Raw genomic sequence first — 13,879 nt, forward strand, 5'->3', positions numbered from 1 at the left:
GCTTCTAGGGGTCATAGAGATGAGGAGAAAGGGCTGAGTAGATGGGATTCCTCCAAGGTCATAGAGACTGGGTTCTGTGAGGCTAGAGAGGCTGATTTCCAGTTCCACACTTGACTGTGTGTCTCAGGGACACAGTCGGAGCCGGGTGTCTCTGTCCCACACCCAGAGCCAGGGTCGGATTCTCTCCCCGGGGACGGAGCCCGGCGGGAAAGTGAAGATCGGGGCCCCGTCACCAGCATCGATAAATGTCACCTGCCCCCGGTCACAGTCCAGACAAACCCGGATCCTGCTGGGGGCCCAGCTCAGGGGCAGGGGGGTCACAGGGGAGGTGAGAGCCTGGAACTTACCCCTGCACCACTCCACAGCCCAGATACCCCCCCTCAGGGCTATGGCTGATCCGTCCCTTCCTCCTCACAGACCCTCTGGCCACCCCCACAGCCCAGCATCCCCCATCCCCCACTTCCACCTCCCAGCAATGTCTCCCCGAGGTGAATCCCTCACAGCCCAGCACACAGGCCCAAGAGTCAAATCTCTCAGGGTTGTTAGGCAGTCGCTGTCGTGTGTTTCCCCGTGTCACACTTTTCCGATCCTCAGACAGGACGAGATTGGGATGAGCCGTGTCTGGATCCAGAGTCACATTCACTGGGGAGAGAGAATCAGAGCGTTAGGGGCAGAGCTTGGTCCTGGGGGAGGCTGGGACCATTTCTCACACTCCCAAGCAGCCCTGTCCTGGCTGGGACAGGCCTGGATCCCAGGGATCTGCCTCTGTCCTGGGCACCTGAGACTGAGCAGGGATGTTACTGCAGCTCCTCAGTCTGTGTAAGGAGACCCACTTCATTAGTTTCCCATTTGCTTGCATAAGCTTCAGCTCCCAGCTACCCATGTTGGTTCTGCTCCATTCCCTGCAGGAGAGACACAGCCAGGAAGGTTTTAGTGACGAGGGAGAAGAGGAAGCAGCTACAGTTTTGAACCCCAGAGGGAATCTCCCTCCTCTAATGCAGCCTCCACTCCCAGGCCAGGGAACAGAGAGGATGATGCAGCATTGGGGAAGAGCTGCTTAACACCAAAAAGTAGGAGGTGGCATTGGGTGAAGTAGCCCCATCCCCAGCCTAGAGAGAAGGGAGGAGCTGCCAGCATTAGAAGGAGAGGATCTCCCCAATCCAGGAAGCAGTGAGCAGCTCCAATGGGAGAGCCCAGCTCTGCCCAGAGGAAAGGCAGGATGTTGGAGAAGAGCGATAGGGAGACCCCCTGCAACCTGGACAAAGCAGAGGGATGTGTCAGCCCTTGGGGCAGAGAGCTCTGTTCATGTGCTGCTCAGGGAGAGTGTTTCTGTTCATTAGCATGGGCATGAACTCAGCACTAAGGTTGGTGTCAGGATTATTTGTGTGATGTCAGCTTGGTAGAAGTTGGGGAGGGGGGTACTAGGTCGCACCACCTCTGGACCTGCCCTCTCCCTTCCCTGCCCCACTCTTCATCTTCCCGCAGAGGCCCTGCCCCTGGCCAGGCTGGGAGCCTTGGCCACTATGGAGAGCCCCTGACCCTTCACCTTCCCATGTCCCCACTTTCCCGCGTGCACCACCCAGGGCAGGTGGAGGGTCCAGGAGGAAGAGGAGCAGAGGTGGGGCCACTGAGAGGGGCCAGCTCCAGGAAGATGCTGTGCTACACGGCGGGGGGGGGGGGGGGGAACTGATCGGCTGCCTCACCATGAAGCACAGCCACTGCCTGTGATGCTCCACGCCGGCCCAAGGCTTGCAGTTTGGGGGAGCAACATGTTCCCGTGCCCCCAAACTATGCCCATGTTAAAAAGTGGGTGGGCTTGGCCCCCTGGCCCCCCATGTTCCAGTGCCCCTGGATCTCCTCGCTGTTTAATGGGGTTATTTGTAGGGCTGTGTGTGTGTCATGGCCACTGTTGATTTGGTTGGTAACTTTCATTACAATCTCATGAAGATGATTTCAATGGAATTTTCTCATAATTTAAAGACAATCTCCAGCTGCAAAAAGACAATTACCTTTTCCGTAACTGGTGTTCTTTGAGATGTGTTGCTCATGTGTATTCCACAGTAGGTGTGTGTGCTCGCCACGTGCACCAGTGCCGGAAGTTTTTCCCCTAGCAGTACCCGTAGGGGGGGAGCGCCCCCCACGACCCCTGGAGTGGCGCCTACCTGGCGTGGTATAAGGGGAGCTGCGCATTCCCCCTACCCTCAGTTCTTTCTTGCCAGAGAACTCCGGCAAAGGGGAAGGAGGGCGGGATGTGGAATAGACATGAGCAACACATCTCGAAAAATGGAAAAGGTAACTGTCTTTTCTTCTTCAAGTGATTGCTCATGTGTATTCCAAATTAAATATGTGTATTCCAATAGGTGATTCCAAGTTATATGTGCTGGAGGTGATTAGGAGTTCACAAGTTCTCGAGACGGAGTACCGCCCAGCCAAACCTGGCATCATCCCTGGTTTGGGAGACTATTGCATAGTGTGCGGTGAACGTGTGAACTGAAGACCAGGTGGCGGCCCTACAAATGTCCTGTACAGGGAGATGGGCCATGAAGGCAGCTGACGAGGCCTGTGCCCGAGTCGAGTGTGCCCTCACAATGGGTGGCGGGCGGGGGGGAGGGTGGTGAGCACTGAGTTTGGCACGGTGAGGACCTAGTCCTCCTGCGGGATGGAGGGGAGCAGGGTCACAATCAGGTCGTCCGGACAGGGCGAGGAGGCCGGTGCGGTGCTTTGGGTGTTGGCTGGCACTGGAGGATCCACCATCTGTTTGGACTCTGGGCACGGTACTGAGGACACGGGTCCCACCGATTCCTTTCCTGGTGGTGTAGTGGAGGCCAACAGGGCTTCTGATGCCCTGGCCACCGAGCGAGCCCACATTTGGGGGCTGCACCGGAGGCCACGGTGACCACTGGTACCACTGGGCTGGCAATGATGCTCAGTGCCATCACACTTGCTGCAGCACCGGTGGATCTGGCTGTTCGAGTTGGCTAGCCTGGCCTGTAGATGAACGGCCGTGACCAGAGGCTGGGCTGGCATATGACTCTCTGCTGTTTCTGAACTGGGAGTAGAGGTGGTGTCGGGATCTGCGTCAGCCACAGGACCGCGATCTCAATGCGGAGGAATGGCACCAACGGTAGTAGCTGCTCCGTGATTGGTCTCGACGGGCGGACCTACGACAGCGGGACGCCGATGATCGACACCCAGGGCTACGGTGCCTTGGCGGAGACTTGGAGCGGGAGTCCGAGTGGGAACGGCATCGACAATCGTGCCGCGACCAACTGCAGTACCTCCTTCGAGATGAGGACCGCTGGCGACCTCCGCCACAGTCCCGTCGATATTTGCTCTGCGAAGAGGAGCAGTGCCGGGAGTCTGGGCGGCGTTGAGAGTGATCCACATGGACTGGGCCCTGAACAGTTGCTGGGCAGTGAGTGCTGGGAAAGTTCCCGAGACCGAGACCAGTACCGGGCCGGCGGCGACTGCAGCGATCCCAGCGGTGGCTTGCCTCTGGAGCGTGGGGCAGCTCCCCTTCTACCGCGCCAGCCAGGCACCAATTCAGGCAGGGCCGGATCTAGGCACCAGCCCTCCAAGCATGTGCTTGGGGCGTCACTTTCTAAGGGGCGGCAAAATCCACCCCCCCTCCCTTTTTTGTTTTTGTTTTTTTTGCTTGGAGTGACAAAAAGCCACTCGCCCTGTCAGTGCACGAGCCGGGATCCGTGCCCCCTGCCCAGCCTGGTGGCGCCCTGCCCAGCCCACTCGGGCAGGGAAACGCCGCGCTGCCCTGGGGAGACTCAGAGCGGCAGCAGCAGTAGGACCCGTCCCCCCTCCCTGCATCCCAGGTCCCGCTTCCCTCCCTCCTCGGCTCCTCACACACTCTGGGAGCTCCTCTCGCGCAGCCGCAGCCCGGGCTCGGCTCCCCCACTCCCCGGCTCCTCACGTGCTCCGGGAGCCCCTCTTGCCACCGCCGCAGCCCAGGCCCTGGAGCGAAGCAGGGTCCCCTGAAGCTGAGCCCGAGCTGCGGCGGTGAGAGGGGCTCCTGGAGTGTGTGAGGAGCTGGTGAGGGAGGGAAGCGGGGTCCCCTGGAGCCGAGCCCAGGCTGTGGGGGCGAGAGGGGATCCTGGAGTGTGTGAAGAGGTGAGTGGCCGGTAGGGCTCATCGGTGCTGAGCAGGCAGCCCTGCAGCCGGAGATACTAGCCTTCCCGCCCGCCGGGGCTGGGCCAGGGCACCGTGAGGCTGAAGAGCAGCAGGTCCGGGGGGCTCTCCAGGTCCTCGGCCGCCAGCATGTCGGGAGTGAGGGCGGTGAGCACGAACTGATCCATCTCGGCCACCAACAGCACCGCGAAGCCCAGGGAGGGGGCCGTGTTCTCCGCGCCCCCCAGCAGCTCCATCCGCATGGGGAAGGAGTCGCGGCTGGGTCAGAGCTCAGCTCCCGTGTGCTGGTAGCGGATCCCACATTTGGGGGTGGGGAGCCTAGTGCTGGAGTGTGGGTGAGTGGGGGAGAGAAAGCCCAGTGCTGGGGTGGTGTGGGGGGCTTGGGCTGGGGTGTGGGGTAGCCAAAAATTTTTTTGCTTGGGGCGGCAAAAAACCTAGAGCCGACCCTGAATCCAGGGGTTGCAGGGGCTGCTCCCCGCACACGGGTACTGCTAGGGGAAAAACATCCAGCACTGGCGCACGTGGCGAGCACGCACACCTATTGTGGAATAGACATGAGCAATCACTCGAAGAAGAACTCACCCTGTCTGTGTGCTCCTAGGGGTTCTCCAATTTCTGTCTCCAATGCAGACAGCAGAGTGTCTGGTGGGGGAAAGGAGAAAAGAGACGAGATTTCAGGCTTTCATATTTGTAACAGCGTCCCCACTCTGAACACATAGAACTGTGTTTTCATCATGACAGAACAGACTGAGAGGCCCAGAGACACACTCAGGCATTTAATATAAACTAACTGAAACCTTCTATTTCCTCTCTCATTCAGGCATTTCCCAGCAATAGAACCAACATCCTTGCAGCCTCACAACCATCCCAGGACCCACAATCTGTAAGTGAGATTTATTTTTCCCCTCATCATCCCCTCCCACCCCTGAGACTCCAGTTGGTTTGTCTCATTCACTCACTGCCTTTTGTCGTACCCTAGACCCAGATCATACAAAGACTTTATCATAAAAGTAACTTTACCCACTTTGGTCTCTTTGGCCAGGGGTAGGCGGCATCATATTGTACGACAGACACTTGACAAAATTACCAAACCTAGGGTTTGGCTACACTTGCAGCTGTACAGCGCTGGGAGTTACAGCTGTCTTCGTACAGCTGTGTAGGGAAAGCGCTGCAGTGTGGCCACACTGACAGCTACCAGTGCTGAAGTGTGGCCACATTTGCTGCATTTGCAGCAGTGTTGGGAGTGGTGCATTATGGGCAGCTATCCCAGCGTTCAAGTGGCGTCACCGTGCTTTTCAAAAGAGGGGGGTGGGGTGGAGTGTGACAGGGAGCGTGGGGGAGACAGAGAGAGTGGATTTTTGGAGCTGACACTGTGTCAGCTCCCTGCCTTGCAAATTCTGACCCCTTCCCCCACCCCTCTCTCATTCACTAAATGCAAATAGCCTCTTTGTTTTTTTCTTCACAGACCAGATAAGCAGCCTCCCCGAAACGGACCCCCCCTCTCCCGTGCCGCAATGCTTCACTCCTCAAGCCCCTTCCCTCCCCCCTCTTCAAGCAAACACTAGCTGTGGGCTTTCCAAAGGGAGCTCCCTGCCTCTGCTCGAGCAAACAGGAGCTGTGTTTGTTTTTTAGATAAGCAGCTCCGGGAGCCCCAGTTCACAACAAAACAAACAGAGGCATCACAACAAAACAAAGAGAGTTATCTTAACTTAAAAGAATTATGGGAAAGTTCTGGAGGTCAGTTACAGCGTAGTAAGATTAATCACTGTTTACACTGGCACCCCAGCGCTGCAGCACCAGCGCTGTTCTCTTTATTCCTCTCCTCGAGGTGGAGTACAACCAGCGCTGTAGCCAGGGAGACGCAGCGCTGTATGTGCCTTGCCAGTGTGGACGGGGAGTAACTTAAAGCGCTGTAAAGCCACCACCGATGCTGCAACTCTCAAGTGTAGCCAAGCCGCTATTGATGGACATTGGCAGAATGTTATGTCATTCAGTCATCATTCAACCCGTAAATTAACACACAATTTTCCACACTGAAAAAACCATAACCTGGCTAGGTAGTTAATAAATAAAACTATAACAACAATAATAAATTCTAGTCACTTTAGTGTTTTTGAATGTACCTCACTGCCACAGTCAATATTTTTTTTGTAGGATTGGGGCACTGAAATAAATATTTATCCTAAAACCATATTTCAGTGCATTGTTGTCACTACTTTCTTGTTTAAACAATTTGTTTTATGGGAGGAGGAGGAGGAGGAGGAGGGTGGTGTGTGTGTGTGTTTCCCACCTCTACACCGCTTACCCCATGTCTCTGCCCTGTCTGTGTCCCTTACATGGGAGATCCCCCATCATGTCACAGGACATGGGAAGCAGAGGAGGGGAGTCTCTCAGGGGAGCAGGGTTTCCCACCCCGTCACTGTGACCAGGGCACCCCTCTCCAGGCAGGGGTTATCCCAGAGTGAGTGGGAACCTCCTCTGACGCCTGACAAGGACAATCTCTGCTGGGGGCAGGGGTCTCTTGTGAGCGGGGATGGAACAAATTCTTGTGTGGGAGTGTGTGTGTGACGAAGTGGGAATGTTCTTAATGTTTTCTCTGAATACTGTGTTGGTACCTCAATGTCCCTTATGCAGTTCTTAAGTATCTAGGTGGTGGAATAAGGGTGTGTGATTGCTGCAGAGCAAAGGGCCAGTGCACATAAATGCCTGACACTGTCTCCTAGCAACTGATGGCCTGGGCCCCTTCTCTGCAAGGGTGCCAACTGAAGGTGTTGGAGACAAAGAGGTCAGGTGGCCTCCTGGCCTGGGAGAGGAACTGAGCAGAGAGGAGGGGCTGGAGGGGGTTTGGGAGTCTGGAGCTGGCTGGGGATGAGAAGTGAAGTGCAGATGTGGGTGTCTGGCTCACTGCCCCCCAGAACAGACCCAGCCGAGGGGTCCCGTTCGCTGTACCTACAAGCTCTGTGTTAGACCGTGTTCCTGTCATCTAATAAACCTCTGTTTTACTGGCTGGCTGAGAGTCACGTCTGACTGTGAAGTGGGGGGGAAGGACCCGGTGGCTTCCCCAGGACCCCGCTGGGTGGGCTCTGTGGGAAGCACACGGAGGGGCAGAGGATGCTGAATGCTCCAAGGAGCGACCCAGGAGGTGAAGCTGTGTGAGCTTCTTACCCTGAAGACAGTCTGCTCCGAGGGAGAGGAGGCTCCCCAAAGTCCTGACTGGCTTTGTAGGGAGCAGTTCTGGAGCATCACACAGGGACTCCATGACAGGGAGGCTCACCTCCGGTAGCCCCCCAAAGTGGCTTCCCTTTGTCTCTCATCCCTGCTGCTGCTGCAGAGCTAGGCTGAGGGGCAGGGGCGGCTCTAGCAATTTCGCCACCCCAAGCACGGTGGCACGCTGCGGGGGGCGCTCTGGCGGTCGCCGGTCCCGCGGCTCCGGTGTACCTCCTGCAGACGTGCCTACGGGAGGGCCACCGGAGCCGTCTGCCGCCCTCCCGGCGACCGGCGGAGCGCCCCCCACGGCATGCCGCCCCAAGCATGTGCTTGGCATGCTGGGGCCTGGAGCCGGCCCTGCTGAGGGGGTCTGTGCAGCTGGGGGAGGGGTAGCACTGAGGGGCTGGAGCTAGGCTGAGGGGAGCTGTGCAATATGGAGGCAGCACTGAAGGCCTGGAGGGAGCTGGGCTGAGGGGAGCTGTGCAGAGGGGGGTGGCACTGAAGGGCTGGAGCTAAGCTGAGGGGGGCTGTGCAGTGGGGGGCAGCACTGCAGGGCTGGAGCTGGGCTGAGGGGGGCTGTGCAGTGGGGGGCGGCACTGAAGGGCTGGAGCTAGGCTGAGGGGGGCTGTGCATCCAGCCACAGAGAAGTCCAATACCCCCTGTGTGGAGACAAGGGTCAAAGTGACGTGTGCATAATCAGTGGTAATAAACCACAAGAGAGAAGAGAACAAGAACATGAAAATAGCTTGAAGAAAAAAGCCCTGCCAATGAAATGTTCATGCATGTGCAGTGTATGACCTATATAAGGTACTTCATATTCATATCACTCAAAGGTGATTGGACAAGAACTAATAAATATGCAATTTGGATGTGTATAATATGTCAGACATTGTAAGGGGTAATCAGAGCTTCATAAGAAAAATCCCCCATGACCCGCCTATGCCCCGGGAGAAGGGAACTGGCCAGCACTTCTTTCTATATGCGATGGCTAGTAGCAAATATCCCAACGGCTGGTGATGGGGCACTAGATGGGGAGGGCTCTGAGTTAGAGAAAATTCTTTCCCAGGTGTCTGGCTGTTGGGTCTTGCTGAAATGCTCAATGTCCAACTGACCACCATATTTGGGATAGGGAAGGAATTTTCCACCAAGTCAAATTGCCAGAGACCCTGGTTTTATTTTGTTTTTTTTTGTACAGATGCTATACTAAAATAAATGGTGGAGTCTCTGTAACTTGAAGTCTTTAAATCAGTATTTGAGGACTTCAGTAATTCAGCCAGAGTTTATGGGTAAATTGCAGGAGCCGGTGAGGCGGTTCTGTGGCCTGCAATGTGCAGGAGGTCAGAGCAGATGGATCTGCTTAAGTTTATCTGAGAGATTTGTTCTGACCTTAAAGTCTGTGAGTCATTTCTTACTTTAGAATTGTAATTGAAAGGTATGTTTGTGGTGCAAACAAAGGTTTGAATGAATCAACCTGAATGTCTTGGACCAAGTGTCTGGCCTTCTCACCTAACATTAAATAGAAGCATCATCTAAGTGTGAACCAATTGACCAGCACCATTTTCTTCCCATAGTCTCAGAGGTACATCCCAATTTGCATTCCTAGATCCATTTTAGGTACCTTTGCATTTCCTCAGAGTCGCCAATAGCACAATAGTTTTCTGGGAGAAATCGCTGACTCGTTCTTTCAGTTCAGGAGAAGTCTCCTCTGGCTGCTGGAACTTCCTCTTCTCACACCTAGAGAGAAACAATTTCACGTGATTATATTTCATTGTGTGATTCATTATAAGTTCTGGCTAGTGAGTCCCTGCTCTAATATGCCTGGAGTCAGAATTCCTCGACTTTTCCCAGCCTCAAAGTAGGTGCAACACAGCCCCTGGCCGTACAACCTTCCCTTCAAAGGGCTCATTAATATTCTTCAGCTGTGGGGACAAAAGGGGAATTGAATCTCCATGGCCAATTTACTCCTTGGCCTCCATGCTCTGAGGGGCAGGAAATTCCTACGTGAAGTGCTGTAGAAATCTTTCCACTAGGAACTAGACTGAGATGCCAATTCCCCCCCTCCCCACCTCATTCCACACAGGTCTCCTACCAAGCCTCAGGCTGGAAAAGACTCTTGACCGCTGCTGCCTGGGCTGAATAGTGACCAGTGCCTCAGCAGTGAGAGGCCCATAATCCATCCCCACAATCCTGAGGCAGCCAGTCCCTATGGACGTGACATCTCTTGGAAATACGTGAGGTTAGTCCTTCCCACTGAATGGAGAATTCCAGGGTGAGAACCTCAGGATTACGTTTATCTGAGAGATTTGTATCCAACATGTGATCTTCCCCACACATGTTGTTGTGGAGATGCAGTGCTAACATCATGTCCATGCTCTTTCCCAGCATTGCCAAGTATGTGTGGGAGGGAGAGAGAGCCACGTACCTACTCAAGGTGCTTTTGACATCCTAGAGGAGAGAGAGAGGAGAGAGATTAAAAAAATCTCAGTACCACCTGAAACACACTTGGGATTCCAGGAACGGGATTTTGCAAATCCAGGGAAAATCAGCCCTGCCCTGGACACGGGGCCATGGTTTCACTGAGCTAATGGGGCTTTTCCATCTCTAATATCAATGCGTCTGTGAGTCTGCAAAGAACAATTGTCATTCACATGTCAGCAATGCACACATTGAGTTACACTGAGATCTCTGACTGCTGGACTCCTGTGCCCGTGGTTCAGGAGCTGTCCTGTCCCTGTGTTGGGATTTGGGATGTTTCTAGCTCAGTCTCACCTGCAGGAATTCACTTGATGGCTTCTCACACTTCCCCTCCAGCTCACTGATCAGCTCACTGAGATGGGAAATCTGCTTGGAGAGTTTGGTGATATTTTCATTCTGTATCTTCACAATCTCCTTGTCCAGCTTCTCCAGCTGGGCCAGCAGGAGTCGCTCTTGCTCCTCCAGGAACTGCTGGAGTTCCTGAAATTCAGACACAATCTTTTGCCTCTCAGTTTCTGTCTGTTTCTATAAGAAATAAGGAAAGGGCTGGTCAGGAACATGGACGGAGCCTGATGACCTTCCACACAGACTTAGAAGAGAGAGTTTCTTTACAATCTCTAACACATCTGTGTAGAGACCAGGACATGAGCCGTCAGGCCTACTGCTCAGAGCTGCAGCTGGAAATCGGGAACTGCAGCCAAAATCAGAGCTGGAGTCAAAGTCAGGATCTCCGCGAGGGTTGGGGCTACAGTCGAGCTCAGGAGTCATGCCAACGGCTGAGTCAGAATCAGTGTCTGGAGTCACACAGGGGATCAGGACTGGAGTTGGAGTCAGGCAGCCACACGAAGGGTTAAGCTGGAGTCAGATAACAGTACTGCAGGTCAAACCTGAGTCAGGGACAACGCCAGGGCCAAGCCAGAGTCAGGGTCCAGTCCAGCAGCAGATGGGAAGTTCACGCAGTTGTTTGGACAACTTCATGTGACTCTTGCCGGCATAATTCATGTATCCGAACGTCTGCTCCAATCGGGAGCTTCGTAGGCAGATCCTCTGGTGGGCCAGAGTTCCACTAGCCCCTCCCGTGCTGGCTCTGGAGAGCGGCTGGGTTGTAATGACAGTCTCTGTGGACTGAGGTTCAAAACCCACCATTCTTCACATCCTGACACTTGACTATACACTGTGATCACAAGGGAGAGGATTTCCTTACAGCTTCCCATTGGGCCCCAATCTCTCTGAAAGGGCTGTCTCCATGGCTACGGGGGTATAGTCAGTGCAGTTTGGGAGACATGTTGTGAAAGCCACAAGGGGTAGTAATTAACTCATTAATTAAAATTCATCTTAGATCCTGCAGAAGATGCTGTTGTCCTTCTCCAGGGAAAGAACAGTTGAGATATGCACACCTGTGTGTACACACACACACACACACACACACACACACACACACACACACACACACACACACACACACACACACACACACACACACACACACACACAATATCCCATGATCATGGAGAAACACACACAAGGCCACAGAGAAATCTACCAATAAATATCCCTCTCACTTCCATGTCCCAGCAGGCGAAGAACAACAGGCACCTACCAGATACTCCTGGCTTCTCTTCTCTCCAGTCACTTTAAATCCCAGCAGCTTTTCTCTCTCTTCCCTGAGTCTTCAAATGGGCTTGTATTTTTTCCTGACAAACAGAAATGATTTGGTGGGTTTATTTTGAGGATTGTAGGGGGGTAGATGAGGTGTTTTCCACCCAAAGTTCAAGATAACAGTCAGTCGTCCTAGATAGACTAGGTGGGTAAGGCAATATCTTCTGCTGGGACAGCTCCTGTTGGTAAGAGAGTTACACACAACTCAGCTCTGGGGAACATACTCTTTCCCAGGTCTGAAGAAGAGCTCTGTGTAAGTTTGAAAGCTTGTCATTCACCCACAGAAGTTGGCCATGAGCAGATATTACTTCACCTACCTTGTCTCTCTAATATCCCGGGACCAGCGCAGTTACAATACTGTGTACAACAGTGGGTCTTTCTAGAGGTAGGACATCAGAGACACCAAGGAAATGAAACCTTATTTATGGAAATTGGGTGGGTTTTGTATTCAGATTGTTTGAAGTTATTACGTCCACTCTCTCCATTGAGTCGAACCAGTGGAAAACTGGTGTCCCATGGCAGTGAATCTATAAAGATGTTTTTGAGAAGATTTAATGAACAGTGATACCAACCCCATAAGCCACCGGGGGCAGCCATACAGGCCGGGATGCTCACGGGAGTCCAACCCCATTGACTTTCAGCCCCCTGGGGATTGGACTGGCTGGAGTAGGGCAAACCCCATTAGGTGTGTTGGTTTGTGTTAGGAATAGCTGGGGTTTCCCCTAGTGCTGTCCTAGCCCCTTTCCGTGGCAATGGCCTCTGGGTAGCTACCCCAGCGTCCCCAGCAAAGGCTCCGGAAGCAGTGGATTCTGGGAGATTTGAAAAGGCTGCCTGGTGGGACTAATGGAACCACCTTGGCTGGTCCTTGCCCACGAACACACGAGAACAGGTCAGACTGGCACAGGTCCGCACTGCCCAGGGGTTAGTTTTGCTGAAGATAAGTCGAATCCCAGTGGTACTTGGCATGGACCTGCGCTGTCTGGAGCCCTTGTGGGTGTGGACTCAAGGTGCTCGGGGTCCCACACAGTGTTTAGCCCAGTGATCTCCTCTAGTGCAGGCCGGCAGCATCTGCGTTTAACCCCTCATGGAGCAGCACAGGAGTTCACAATCCCAGTGGGAAACCTCATCTCCCTGCTGGGCCTAGGGCCTGTATCAAGGAGTCTTTTCCTCCTACTGTCTGCACTTCATCACTGCTCAGTGCTGCTGAAAGGGGCAGAGTAGCTAGTGGTTAGGGCATTGAACTGGGCCTTGGAAAACCAGGTTTTTATATTCAGCTCTGCCAGGATCTGCTGAGTCACCTTGGACAAGTGACTTCCCCTTACCGTGCCTCAGTTTCCCCTCCCACCCTTTGTCTGTCTTGTCCAGTTGGACTGTAAATGGCTCAGGGCAGGGATTGGCCATCACTGGGTTTTGTGCAAGACCTCCTACAATTGAGGTCAGAGCTTATCTGGGGTCTGTAGGGGATGCAAATAACAATAAACACTGTGATACAACCAGTAATACCAGCCACAGCTTGTAACGCCCCCTATCAGCTTTCATGCAATGAAGGCTACACACAGCTGAATGACGCAGTTACAACATTAACCTATAATTAACATCCAAAGTTATTACCCATTAGACTGGACAGCAACTCTGTACCTTGTACTCCTGGGCAGCTTCCTGTATGGGAACCACCGTGTGAGTGCGGTGAGCTCGGGATCTGCTGCACACCACACAGATGGGGGTTTGATCCTCTTCACAGAACAGTTTCAGAGCCTCCTGGTGTTACACACACGCCCTGTCCCCTCCTGCTCCCTTTGCTGCCTGTAAACTCAGTCGCTTGGCAATTTCTAGGACATTTTCCAGCTGCCAGTTGGGCCTGAGGTTTCTCTTTTGCACAGTTTCTCTGCACTGAGGGCAGGAGGCAGCTGTGTCAGATCCCTCCCAGCACTGGCTGATGCAGGCTCGGCAGAGATTGTGCCCACACTCCAGACTGACAGGTTCTGTGAAATACTCCAGACAGACGGGACATGTCGCTTCCTCCTGGAGACTTTCCACAGGGTTCTCTGCAGCCATGGCTCCCTCTGGGCAGTGGATCAGGGTTAGTTTCAATTTCCTGAATTCACACCATGCCCCGCCTGCAGCAGCAAGGGGGTGTTTCCTTGCCTGAAAATGACTCCTGCTGTTTGCAGAGCAGGAAGGACCCAACTAATTTCACCCCTGAAAGCTTTAGTGAAAAAATGTATCACTAGGGCTCTGGTCCTGCAATCAGCCCCTGTGCTGGTGGGGAGGGTCACTGAGGCATCCCTCTCTGAGGATGAGCCTGCAGGAGCTGTGTGTTAGGAGTGATAGTCAGGCTGGGCAGAATTTTTTTATAATATATAGTTTTGACAGATGTTTGTTTTAAGCAATTGTTATA

General features: G+C 53.7%; 1 pseudogene; it reads right to left on the reverse strand.

Annotated features, from left to right (window-relative positions):
- Window positions 1-123: 123 nt before the first annotated feature.
- On the reverse strand, window positions 124-13,581 carry LOC120383953 (annotated as a pseudogene).
- Between the last annotated feature and the right edge of the window lie 298 nt (window positions 13,582-13,879).

Source organism: Mauremys reevesii, linkage group 15 (genome assembly GCF_016161935.1).
Source record: "Mauremys reevesii isolate NIE-2019 linkage group 15, ASM1616193v1, whole genome shotgun sequence".
Lineage (NCBI taxonomy): Eukaryota > Metazoa > Chordata > Testudines > Geoemydidae > Mauremys > Mauremys reevesii.